This window comes from Solanum pennellii, chromosome 10, assembly GCF_001406875.1.
Source record: "Solanum pennellii chromosome 10, SPENNV200".
Taxonomy (NCBI): Eukaryota; Viridiplantae; Streptophyta; class Magnoliopsida; order Solanales; family Solanaceae; genus Solanum; species Solanum pennellii.
The window spans coordinates 55,813,624-55,825,241 of record NC_028646.1 but is presented as its reverse complement, the minus strand read 5'-3'; positions in this window follow the sequence as shown (position 1 = coordinate 55,825,241).

Sequence of the window (11,618 nt, the reverse complement as noted above, 5' to 3'; positions counted from 1 at the left end):
AAGAACCTGATTAATCATCTCTGGGGTAGGCTGGGGTGGTACTTCCTTATCCTGAACCTGCTCATTTTCCCCTTTCTCACCCTCTCTCACTACCTCATCAGTCGGTGGAGGAGTCACTGCTCCATTCCTAGCTGGACCAGGTGTTTGTCCTCTACCTCTAGAGGGCGTCCTCCTGCGACCTCTACCACGGCCTCTTGCCACTGCTCCTCCTCGAGTTACAGCCCCAATGGTTGGCTCAGACGCACCCTGTCTTGCCGGTGTTGGTGTTGGCACAGTTGTTGCTCTAGTTCTAACCATCTGCAAAATAGAGTGAGAATGTCAGATACCAATTTGTATCAGCTAGATACCAATTGGATCCAAGTAATAGCACGAAGAAAGAAAGAATGGAGTTTTCCTAAAGTCCTATAGCCTCTCGAAGAAAAGTAAAGGCGTCCCTATACCGTTCCTCAAGACTCTACTAGACTTGTCCTTGTGTGATGAGACCAACAAACCTAACGCTCTGATACCAAGTTTGTCACGACCCAAAATGAGTCGTGAGTGGCATCCACACTTACCCCCCTTGGTGGGCGAACCAATAAGTCTGAACCCCAACATATACCAATAATTCAACTATAAATAGCAAAAATAATGCGGAAGCTCCAAAAGTTATTAAGTAACCAATTTAAATAAGTTTCTAAAGTTTATTACTTATTATCCCCAAAATCTGGAAGTCATCACATCAAGAGCACCTATCCTCAAATTACCAAGTCTAAGAGTATTTAAGACACCAAAATAAGTAAAAAGATGGTCCATGTCCAAAATTCAAAGACATCAAGACGTGAATAAGAGAATCCAGCACGAGCTAGAAATAATAGCTCACCCTGAAATCTGATGCACTGGAGACTGATTAGAGCTGAGGGCGAGTCGAAGTCGATGGTACACTTGCTGCACTCCACAAAAGAACAAAGAAGAAAATACAAGTAGGGGTCAGTACAAGGAACACGTACTGAGTAGGTATATCGGTCAACTCAAAATAGAAATCAATATATAATGAATAATAATATAAAATCAACTACAATACCTAACAGGTGGCAAGCAACAAACACATGAACCATTGACAAAAACATCACCATAATAGGTACACCATCAATCACAACATCAAGCACACCTGTGAGGACTCATGCCTCCACACCATACTCATTTGGAAAATAGGTTCCTTGAGATTAAGTATATTAAGTTACTTCAAGATTCCTTGCCTTTAATGTTATTGTGTCGGAACATGACACTCCGATCCCATAATATTGTGTCGGAACGTGACACTCCGATCCCATAATACCGTGTCGGAACGTGACACTCCGATCCAATTATCTCATTATTTTATTTTTAGCAAGCCTTCTTTATTCAAGGCATCATTTTAATAGAGAGGGTTCAAGATTAAAAATTCAATAGCCTCATAATTTTAGGTCAACCACAAACCACACAATCAAAAACTTACAACCACACAATCAAGTACATAGGAGACTTTACAATATCACTCAATACATATCAATCGCTATTTAGAGTTTATCTATCAAATAGAAATAAATCATAACCTACCTCTACCGAAGAATCGAAGTCAAGCAACTACTTCTCCAATGTCTTTCCTTTCCTTATTGTCTCTGAACCCTTCCAATCTATCAAATATATATATACATAAGGTGTAAGTTCACAAGACCATAAACACTCCGATTATTATGTTTCTAGCCTATACGTAAAAGCTCGCCTACTCATATAATCAATTTCCTAAAGTTCAAACCTAAGGGTAAGTCTTAATTCCTCCATTTAGCACAACTTTAATAAAATTCAAATAACTCAATACACCTAATATTTAATTATCTATCTCAATATAATTAATATATATTCTATAATGTGATAACAAATTATTATAATATACAAAGATGAAAGCCACTGGTTGCGAAACCAGTGGCCAACTAACAACACGTCCAGAACCTAAAGTTGGTTATAAACTATTTTACCACCTAAGCTTCTTCCCATAATGACTTGATTTTCATTTTCCAATCATATTCACCTTAAAATATTTAATATTCCTTCATTATATAGCAATAGGCATAATCATAATGCTATAATATAATGTAATTAAATAAGCACAATCACGTTACCACCAAGAGCATGAACAACCATATATCCTAACCTTTAAATCTATCATATGCTGCCAATTATCATTCGCCAAATAGTCATCATTACCTATTAATTACACATCCAAAACTTTGTTCCAAAATCATCCAATTTGCAAGGCATATCAAAGTAAAAATTGTCGTTTAGCCTTTTAATAACCCTGAACTTCAACAATAATAAATCATTCTTTGTGTATAACAACAATATACATAATATGACGACTTAATATATTCATCCAATTTCACATATGTACGCACACAGAGGTTGTGGAAACTTACCCGATGTAGTCACCGTGATTTTTCTTCGTTCCACCCGCTTTTCTCCGCTTTCCCTCTTTTCTTTTCTTTACAAATTATTTGTTACCCTAATTATTATACTCATCTAATTATGATAGTGATAAAAGTGACCCACTATTAATTATAATATTATTTTCTTAACCACTAACTAAATAAATTAGTAAAATTACCCCATTAATTTCATAGTTATAATTATGAATAGCCCAAAACACCCATTTAAAATCTATCAGAAAAATATTTATGAAATAAAAAGCTCAAGTACTCAAAACGACCAAAAGAGTCGTTACAAATATGTTAACATTTTTGAATTTTCTCCTAATACACATATCACAATCATATAATTTATGCAACTTAAATGTTTCTTTTTATTAGGAAATGTTGTTGTGTATATATTCTTATTTTCTTTTTTGTTTTCCTTTGAATGTTGATTAAAGAACCAATGATTTGTTATTTAGTGATTAATTCATTCATTGGAGGTTCTTGAGTTATGCAATAACGACAAATAATTAAATTAATGCTGGAATATTGCTAATGTTTTTTAAGAACCTCTTTTTTCATTATTTTAATGTATGGATATTAGAAAAAAATATTTTACATAACCTTACATATTATCTATTTTTACATAGATATGAAATTTCTCATTTATCAATTGAAGAAATTCATTATGCAAAATTCAAAAGCTTTAATTGCTTTCATGTTGGAGTGTGATTTCCTTTTTAAATATGTTAACATTTTTGAATTTTCTACTACGACATATATCACTATGCAACTTAAATGTTTCTTTTTATTAGAAAATGTCTTTGTGTATATATTCTTATCTACTTCTTTATTTTCCTTTTAATGTTGATTAGAGAACGAATGATTTATTATTGAATGATTAATTCATTCAGTAGAGGTTCTTGAGTTATGCGATAACAACAAATAATTAAATTTATGTTGGAACATTGCTAAATTTTTCAATATTTTTAATGTATGGATATTAGAAAAAAATTATTTGCAAGTTCAATGCAATTATTATTTATGACCTTGCGAAGCGCGTGCAAATTACCTAGTATATATATATATATATATATATATATATATATATATATATACTAGGAAACTGACATGTCGTGTTGAATGTTCTTAAGATAGAACTATGAATGACCATATCCGGGGTGTGGTTAAAGAAGACTGCAATTAGGAACAAAAGCTAAAAGAAAGAGATGAACAATAATAATAGATTCATGAATGGACATAGTCCATAAAAAAAATAAAAAAAGGAAAGAATACTAGAAACTTATACTGATAACTACATAAAGAACAAGGGAGTGAAGGAGTACTGAGTAGGATTTCACAACAGAAAGTTTTATCAAATATTTAACAAATCTGAAATAACCCCAACTACTATGTTGAAATAACCCAACAACTATATATTGAAATAACCTCCACTACTATATTGGTATCAGAGCAAGGTAATCTAAAAAAAACTATATTTGTATATGAAAAGACATATTTATTTCAAAACAATAATCACCATAAATAAAAATCTAAATTCTGAAAGACAATATTAAAAATTAGTAAAATCATATAAAAAAAACACTAGAAAAACATCTAGCTACTTTAGAGTTACGATTATCTTTAACATATTTATATAAATTTTCGTTAAAAACACTTCAGACAGCAGTAAGATAAGAAAAAAGTCAAGTAAGTTTAGAGATAGATCACGTAAATAAAGAAATTAGAGAAATTTTAACATGGATAAAATGTTTTTAAAATAGTTCCTTTTACAATAGCCTATAGGATAAATATATATGAAAAGACCCCATAAAAATACTAAAGAATATCGCAAAGTTAAACAAGAATTATTAAGTTTATATTTCGAATATACAAAATATTTAGAGGAAATAAAATTAGTTAATAGCCAGAAACTAAACAACCTATTATTTTCAATTAAAAAATCAGAATACAAGTTATTAAGACACCTTAGATCAAGAAATATCCAGATTATAGGCTACAAGTTCTATGAGAAAACATCTTTTTACTAAAAGCATAAGAATAAATTATTGGTATTTATATAGAGAAATAAAAGAAAAATAAAGATTACAAAAAATAGTAAAAGCTATAATAGAATACTTAAATATATACGAAAATCAATTATATATACCAGAAAATTTTTATTTACAAAGACATACAAACGAAGAATATATAAGAGCTTTAAAGTGGAAATTAGAAGGAATTAGAAATAATATTTACATTTTCATTAAAAGAATAAAAGATTATAGGGAACAGTGTAAAATAGCCACTTTAGCATAAATTAGAATAATATAGTAAAAATAGCTTTTAAAAACCTAGAATATTTAGATTTACAGATAAATATAGAAAAGAAATTTAAAAGGTTAAAAGACGATAATGTAATAAAGTGTAATTTTAAAAACGGAGGACACTGCTTACACACTACAGAAGACTCTCAATATAATACCCTAATAGACTTAATAATAAATTTTAGCGAAAAAATTAGAGAACATAAAAATAAAATTATAAAATTATTAGGTAACAAGAAGAAACTCAAAATAGACAAAAATGGTTTTTTAATAAGATAGAAGGCAATTTAGATTATATTAAGGAACAAGGAATTGAATTAAATAAAAAACTAAGCGAACTAAAAAACAAACAAAAATAAGAAGTTAATAATTCATTAATTATAAGAATACAAGAGATAAAAACAGAATTAGCATTATTAAAAGAAATTGTTCTTTCATGATAGATTTAGTAGAAACTGAGACACAGAAAGAAGTTATTAAGTTATAGAAAAAAGAATATTTCTTCCAACAGATTACAAAGATTTTAATTCATCTTCAAAATCAGATCAAGTTATCATAAAATAAAATAATATAATAATAACATTACTATTACAACTAAATAACAAAATAGATAAAAAATTTATAGAAAAACGAGAAAGTAAAAATATAACAGGGGTAGAGGAATTAATAGAAAAATTAGCTAAAATAGAAATCACTCCACAAAAAGAAAATATAATTAAAAACAGAAGAAATGGACATTTTTTCAGCTAGATCAAGAAATGAAGAAGGACAAGAAAGACCTAGACCAAGCTACTCCCAAAATAGTATAGGCAACAATTTCATATCAAGAATATTAAATAAAAGGACTAAAGAAGATAACAACCAACAGTTAGATTAAATAATTGATATAGATAAGGATATACAAATTTTTCAACAAAACCAATTAAGATTGTTAAACCCTAAAGTCTTATATAATACAAATTACAAATCTCACTTATACATGCACTATAGAGAAGAACAATCATCATTAATAGAAAAAAATTCAGTAGACCTAAATCTTATAAACTCAGATTCTCTAATAGAATTAAAAAATATAAGAAAAGACTTAATGCATATGGGGCTAATAATAATAGGTATTAAATGATTAACTAGAAAAAATTTAGGAACAAAGATATTAATTGTAATATACGATAACAGATGATCAGACCTAAAAAAATCAATTTTAGGATTAACTGAGGTAGACATGACAAATAATGGAGGAATATTTTATGTAAGCCAGACATTATGATGAATTTAAAAGAATTTGAAAAACATATTAAAATAGGAATACAAACTATAGGTTATGAAGAAATGCAAAGGGGAAAAAACCTACTAATGTGTATAGAATTTCTAGGAAAAATAACAGACAATAGCAATACTAGATTTAAACTACAGATAAATGATGTAGTAGAAGTAAAGGGTAATAAATGAATAGGCTAATAAAACCTATAAAGATACGCGGGATTAGATTGAAAATTAGATGATTTTAAGAAAAAAGAAAGTCTTAACTTCTGATGCTTATCTAATGTACATATATTCTAAAGGAGAGCCCTCGATTAGATTTACAAATTATAACTATGTAACTCAAAGAGATATAGAAAAAGAAAGTGTTGTGGAAGAAGTACCGTTAGAAGGAATGAACATGAAAGTAATATTAGAAGAAGAATTTGCAGTAGACTTAGCTATAGAAAAAACAAATGAGATAAGTTACAACACCATAAATAAATTATTTACATGTTAAGGATGTAAACTAGGAAATCTAGACTTAGACAAGGTAATATCTTATTTTAAAACATGTGAATTCAGGACAAATAATAGAGGCTATAGATTAGAAAAAATATTACAAGAAAAATTAGAAAAAACTAATAACATAATAAGAGAATTACAAGAAAGTGATAGTGAAACAACTGAGTTAGAATCTATAATTATCCAAAAAGAATTACTGGAGTCAGCAAGCTCAAGTAGCCCATTCCAAAGAACAACAGAACAAGGATATACTGCAGACAATAGTACTGAAAATATACCACGAAGAAGAGTGTATAGACAGGGTGATGTTTTCCCGACAAATATAAAATCAATAGGAAAAAGAATGCCTCTAGAAGAATCAATAATACTACAAGAAGGAGGAAGTAAAGGAAAAATATTAAACATGGCAGCACATGACCCACAAAGATGAAATTCAGTAATAGATTTATGAAAAGGAATCGTAGTAGCAGATTTCATAAAAAATTATACTCAAACAGATGCAGAAACCATATATGAGTACTTAGAAACCTTTTTAGGAGAATCCACTAAAGCATTATGGGAAGCCTATAAGGTAGAGTTCCCACAAGAATTTCAATATTTGGTATCATCAGGACCAAATCCATACAATTTTACAAATAAAATTCATACACTAATAACAGGAGAAGATCCTAATAGTGAATTAGTAACATTACAAAGAAATGCGGTAGTAAAATTAGAATAGTTAAGTATAAGTAACTGGTACCATATAAAGAAACTCTTAAATGATTGTAGTAAAATTAGAATAATTAAGTATAAGTAACTGGTACCATATAAAGAAACTCTTAAATGATTATTTTTACTGCTGTACAATTAGTGGTAATGCTTTCGATCAAGATCTAGAAAAAAAGTTATTTAATAAATTGTCTGGAGCTTTAGGAAGAGAAAGAGAAGACAAATGGAGTAAACGAGAAGGAGTATTACAAAATTCTCAGGCTAAATGGTCAATAGGACATAGAATACAACATATAATGAAAATATTATAAGAAAAGTGCATGCACCTACAAATACAAAAACAATTAAAACAAAATGAGATGAATTTCTGTAAAAATGTAATATACACTGATCAAAGTTATGATAAAGAACAATATAAAAGAAAAAAATATAAAAAGTATAAACCACAATATAATAAAAGATATAGTAAAAAAGGATACTTTCTTAGAAAATCTTCGGCTAGAAAACCATATCTGAATAGAGATAGACATGTTAGAAAATACAGAGCAGATAAAAACTATAAAAATATGCTAGAATGTTTCACATGTGGAAGTATAGAACATTTAACAAATACTTGTCCTAAAAGGTATAACACAAAAATTAGAAATTCTCAATTAGTAGAAGAATTGAATGAAGCATTATTAAATGTAGACGAATATATGTCAGATAATGAGAGTATTTACTCTATAGTAAGTATTGATGTAGAAGAACAGAATAAAGAAGAGAGCTCCTCATATCAGAAGAAGAAGAACAAATTAATGAAATAGGATTAGAAGACCTAAATTTAGAAGATTTACAAGTTAACTTTATGAACATAGTAGAATGCGAACATAATTTTGAAAAGGATACAGGTCTAGATAGCAATCCATGTTGTTGGTGCAAATGGTATCCTAGCAAAAATAAAAGAGCTAAATGTAATAAATGTTTTAAAGAAGGATGCATAACTTGCATAGAAAGCCAACTAGGACTAATAATCCAAAATAAAAAAGAAATATATATACATGAACCCTTAATAAACCTTAAAGTATTAATTTTAGAAACAAAGGTAAAAGATTAGAGGAAAGAATAATAAGATTAGAAAAGGAGAAACATATTGAATCACTGCCATCAATAGACAATCAAGAATTAATGAATGAAATAGAACCTTAGTATTAGTAGATTCAGGATGTAGTAATAGCATCATTAACAAGAAAATAGTACCTCCAGAACTAATAAAAACCCTAGCAAAGCCGCTTGTAGCCATGCAAATGGACGGAATGCATAATGTATACAAACACTATATAGATAAAGCACAGGTTAGTTTTTTAAACACATTCAAAATTTCATAAACCTACTTATAAAATGGATAAAATATGGGTAAGAGACTTGAATATAAGTGTAGATTTTGTATTAGGATTAGATTTTATACTATATAACAAAGGAGACACTATTCCAACAAGTGATGGAATAATTTTTACAAAAAAACATCACTCACACAGCGGTTTTAACTAGTAAACCTAAGACTAAAATAATACACAAATTAAAAGAAAAATATTGCGATGATTGTGAAAATAATTCAACATGCAGTAAAATAGTTTGTAATATAATATCTGAAAATTTATCAGAAATAGAAGAGTTAGAAGATTTAGATGAGTTAGATAAAAATTATGTCTTAATAGAAATGGAAACAGAATTATATAATTTCAAAACAGGAATTCAGAAAATAGGACAAATAAAAAACCAACAAGACTTAGATAACATTATAAAAATCCTAGATCAACTAGAAATAACAGGTGAAAAGACTTCAAAACATTGAGAAAATAACAAAATTGTGTGCGAATTAGACATTATAAATCCCGAATATATAATAAAAACTGATGCGATAGAAGTAACTAATCAAGATTTAGAAGATTTTAGTATACAAATTAAAGAATTTCTAGAGTTAGGAGCAGTAAAAAGATCAACCTCAAAATGTAGATCGACAGCATTTATGGTAAGAAATCATAATGAAATAGTTAGAGGAAAAACTAGAATGGTAATAAATTATAAAAAATTAAACGATAACATTAGAACAGACGGATATAAATTACGAAATAAAATAGAACTTATAAATAGAATGCAAGACAAAAGAATATTTAGTAAGTTTGATTGTAAATCAGAATACTGGCAGATAAAAATACACCCGGATAGTATTGAACGGATAGCTTTTACATGTCCAGAAGGACATTTTGAATGGTTAGTCATGCCATTTGATCTAAAAACTGTGCCTCCAATTTTTCAAAGAAAAATGAATGAAATATTTGGAGAATACAAAAGATTTGTTCTAGTATATGTAGATGATATATTAGTATTTAGTAAAGATATAAAAGAACACTTAGGACGTTTACAGACGGTGTTTAGGTTATTTGTTAATAATGGGATAATAATTAGTAAAAAGAAAATGGAACTATGTAAGAATTACATAAATTTTTTAGGAATTACATTAGGAGAAGGAAAAATTAAACTACAACCTCATATAGCCAGAAAAAGCCTTAGATATGCCAGATAGATTAAAAAGTTTAAAAGACCTACAAACTTGCAGGACCTTCATATTCGAAGACAGGAAGCAAAGAACAGAAAAATTTTAATAAAGAAGATATAAAATTAGTAGAAAAATAAAGGATAAAATAAAAAATACTCCTGATCTTAATACGCCTTTAGCATAAGATTATTTAATTATTGAAACATGTGATAGTATAGAAGGATGGGGAGCAGTATTAAAAGTTAGACCTCATAAATATAGTCCTGACAAAGAAGAAAGATATGCGCTTATCAAAGCGGAAAATATAAAGAAAAAGGAAATAAAGCAAGCGTAGACATAGAAATCCTAGATGTAATATATGGCCTGAATAGTTTTAGAATATATATTTTAAACAAACCAGAGATATTAGTAAGGACAGTCTGTGAGGCCATAGTAAAATTTTATTAGAAAATTAATGATAAAAGTAGTAGTAGAAGACGATGGGTTAAATTTTTTAGATATTATATCTATTTATCAATCTATAATATTGAGCATATAAAAGGAAATGATAATCATATAGCTGATCAATTAAGTAGATTACTAATAAAAGTTTAAATTTTTATAGAATGAGACCATTACTATCAGACAAGGGTAAAAGAGTTCAACCTTCAATCCCAGACTATGCAGACTCTTACAAACAAACAATGTTATCAAATTTACATTTTAGACCTCTAGACAAAATTGATGATGTCAAAATAGAAAGACTACAGTGTGGACAACAAAACTTAATAGAATATGAACAGTCTAACTGGACATTCAGACATTTGCCTAATTGTCAACTAGACAAACAGCAGACATGCCTCATAGATAATATATGGATAGCACATAATAAAAAAGACACTAAATATGTAATTGATGTTTTAAATGCTTTAGGGTATTATTTTACTAACAAAAATAAAGAAAATAAATTTAAATATTATGTAGTAATTCATGGTAAAACAAATGGTGTTTTTCAGACATGGATAGAAGTTTTAAACTCTACTAAAGGTTTTCAAAAACCTCTTTAAAGGTTTTAATGACTTTACAGAAGCTTTAGACTATGCTGGTGGGATATTAGGATCAAATTACTATATTTCTCCAGCCCTTAGACAAAACCTAGATAAAACATTACAATACAACATCCAAAAAGACAGACAAAGTAATATTCTGCGACCATTGCTCATCTATGACCAAAGCATTCAAAAGGTTAAACCTCAAAAACGAAGTTCTAATGCAAGAAAATGCCAAGCTCAGGGAAAAACTCCGAAAAATGAAAAACAAAGGTCAGACTAAACAAGATGTACAAACTCAAACAAAAATACAGGGTTTTCCGTCCCTAAAAAAAATGGATGAGATGGGTGTGCATTCCCTACTGATTGTTAAGAGAAATCCACTGTATCGGATGAAAATACAGCTAACCCGGTTCAAACGGTAGCCGGTAAAGACTTATCAAATCCGTTTATGGCTGACACTTTGCCAAAAAGTGAAAATGGAGAAAGTTCATCTTCTTCCCAGAATAGACGAAGACTAACACTATATTTTACCCAAAAGCTGAAACAGAAAACTAAAAAAGCCCAGAAAATTAAAGACATAGAATTTCTCATTACCCAGACAGTAGAAAAATTACTCAAACAAAAACAGGAACAAGATAAACATATAATTAAAGACCCAAGCCAATTCCAAGCCAGAAAAGTAGTCAATAAAACTCAGAAGAGTACTTAGAGATAATGCAATTTGCCCAAAATCCTAATGATGACGACTCTGGGATGAGTTTCGATTCTATAGCATTGCATAATTTAGACACTTAAAAATAATAATAATAATAATAATAAT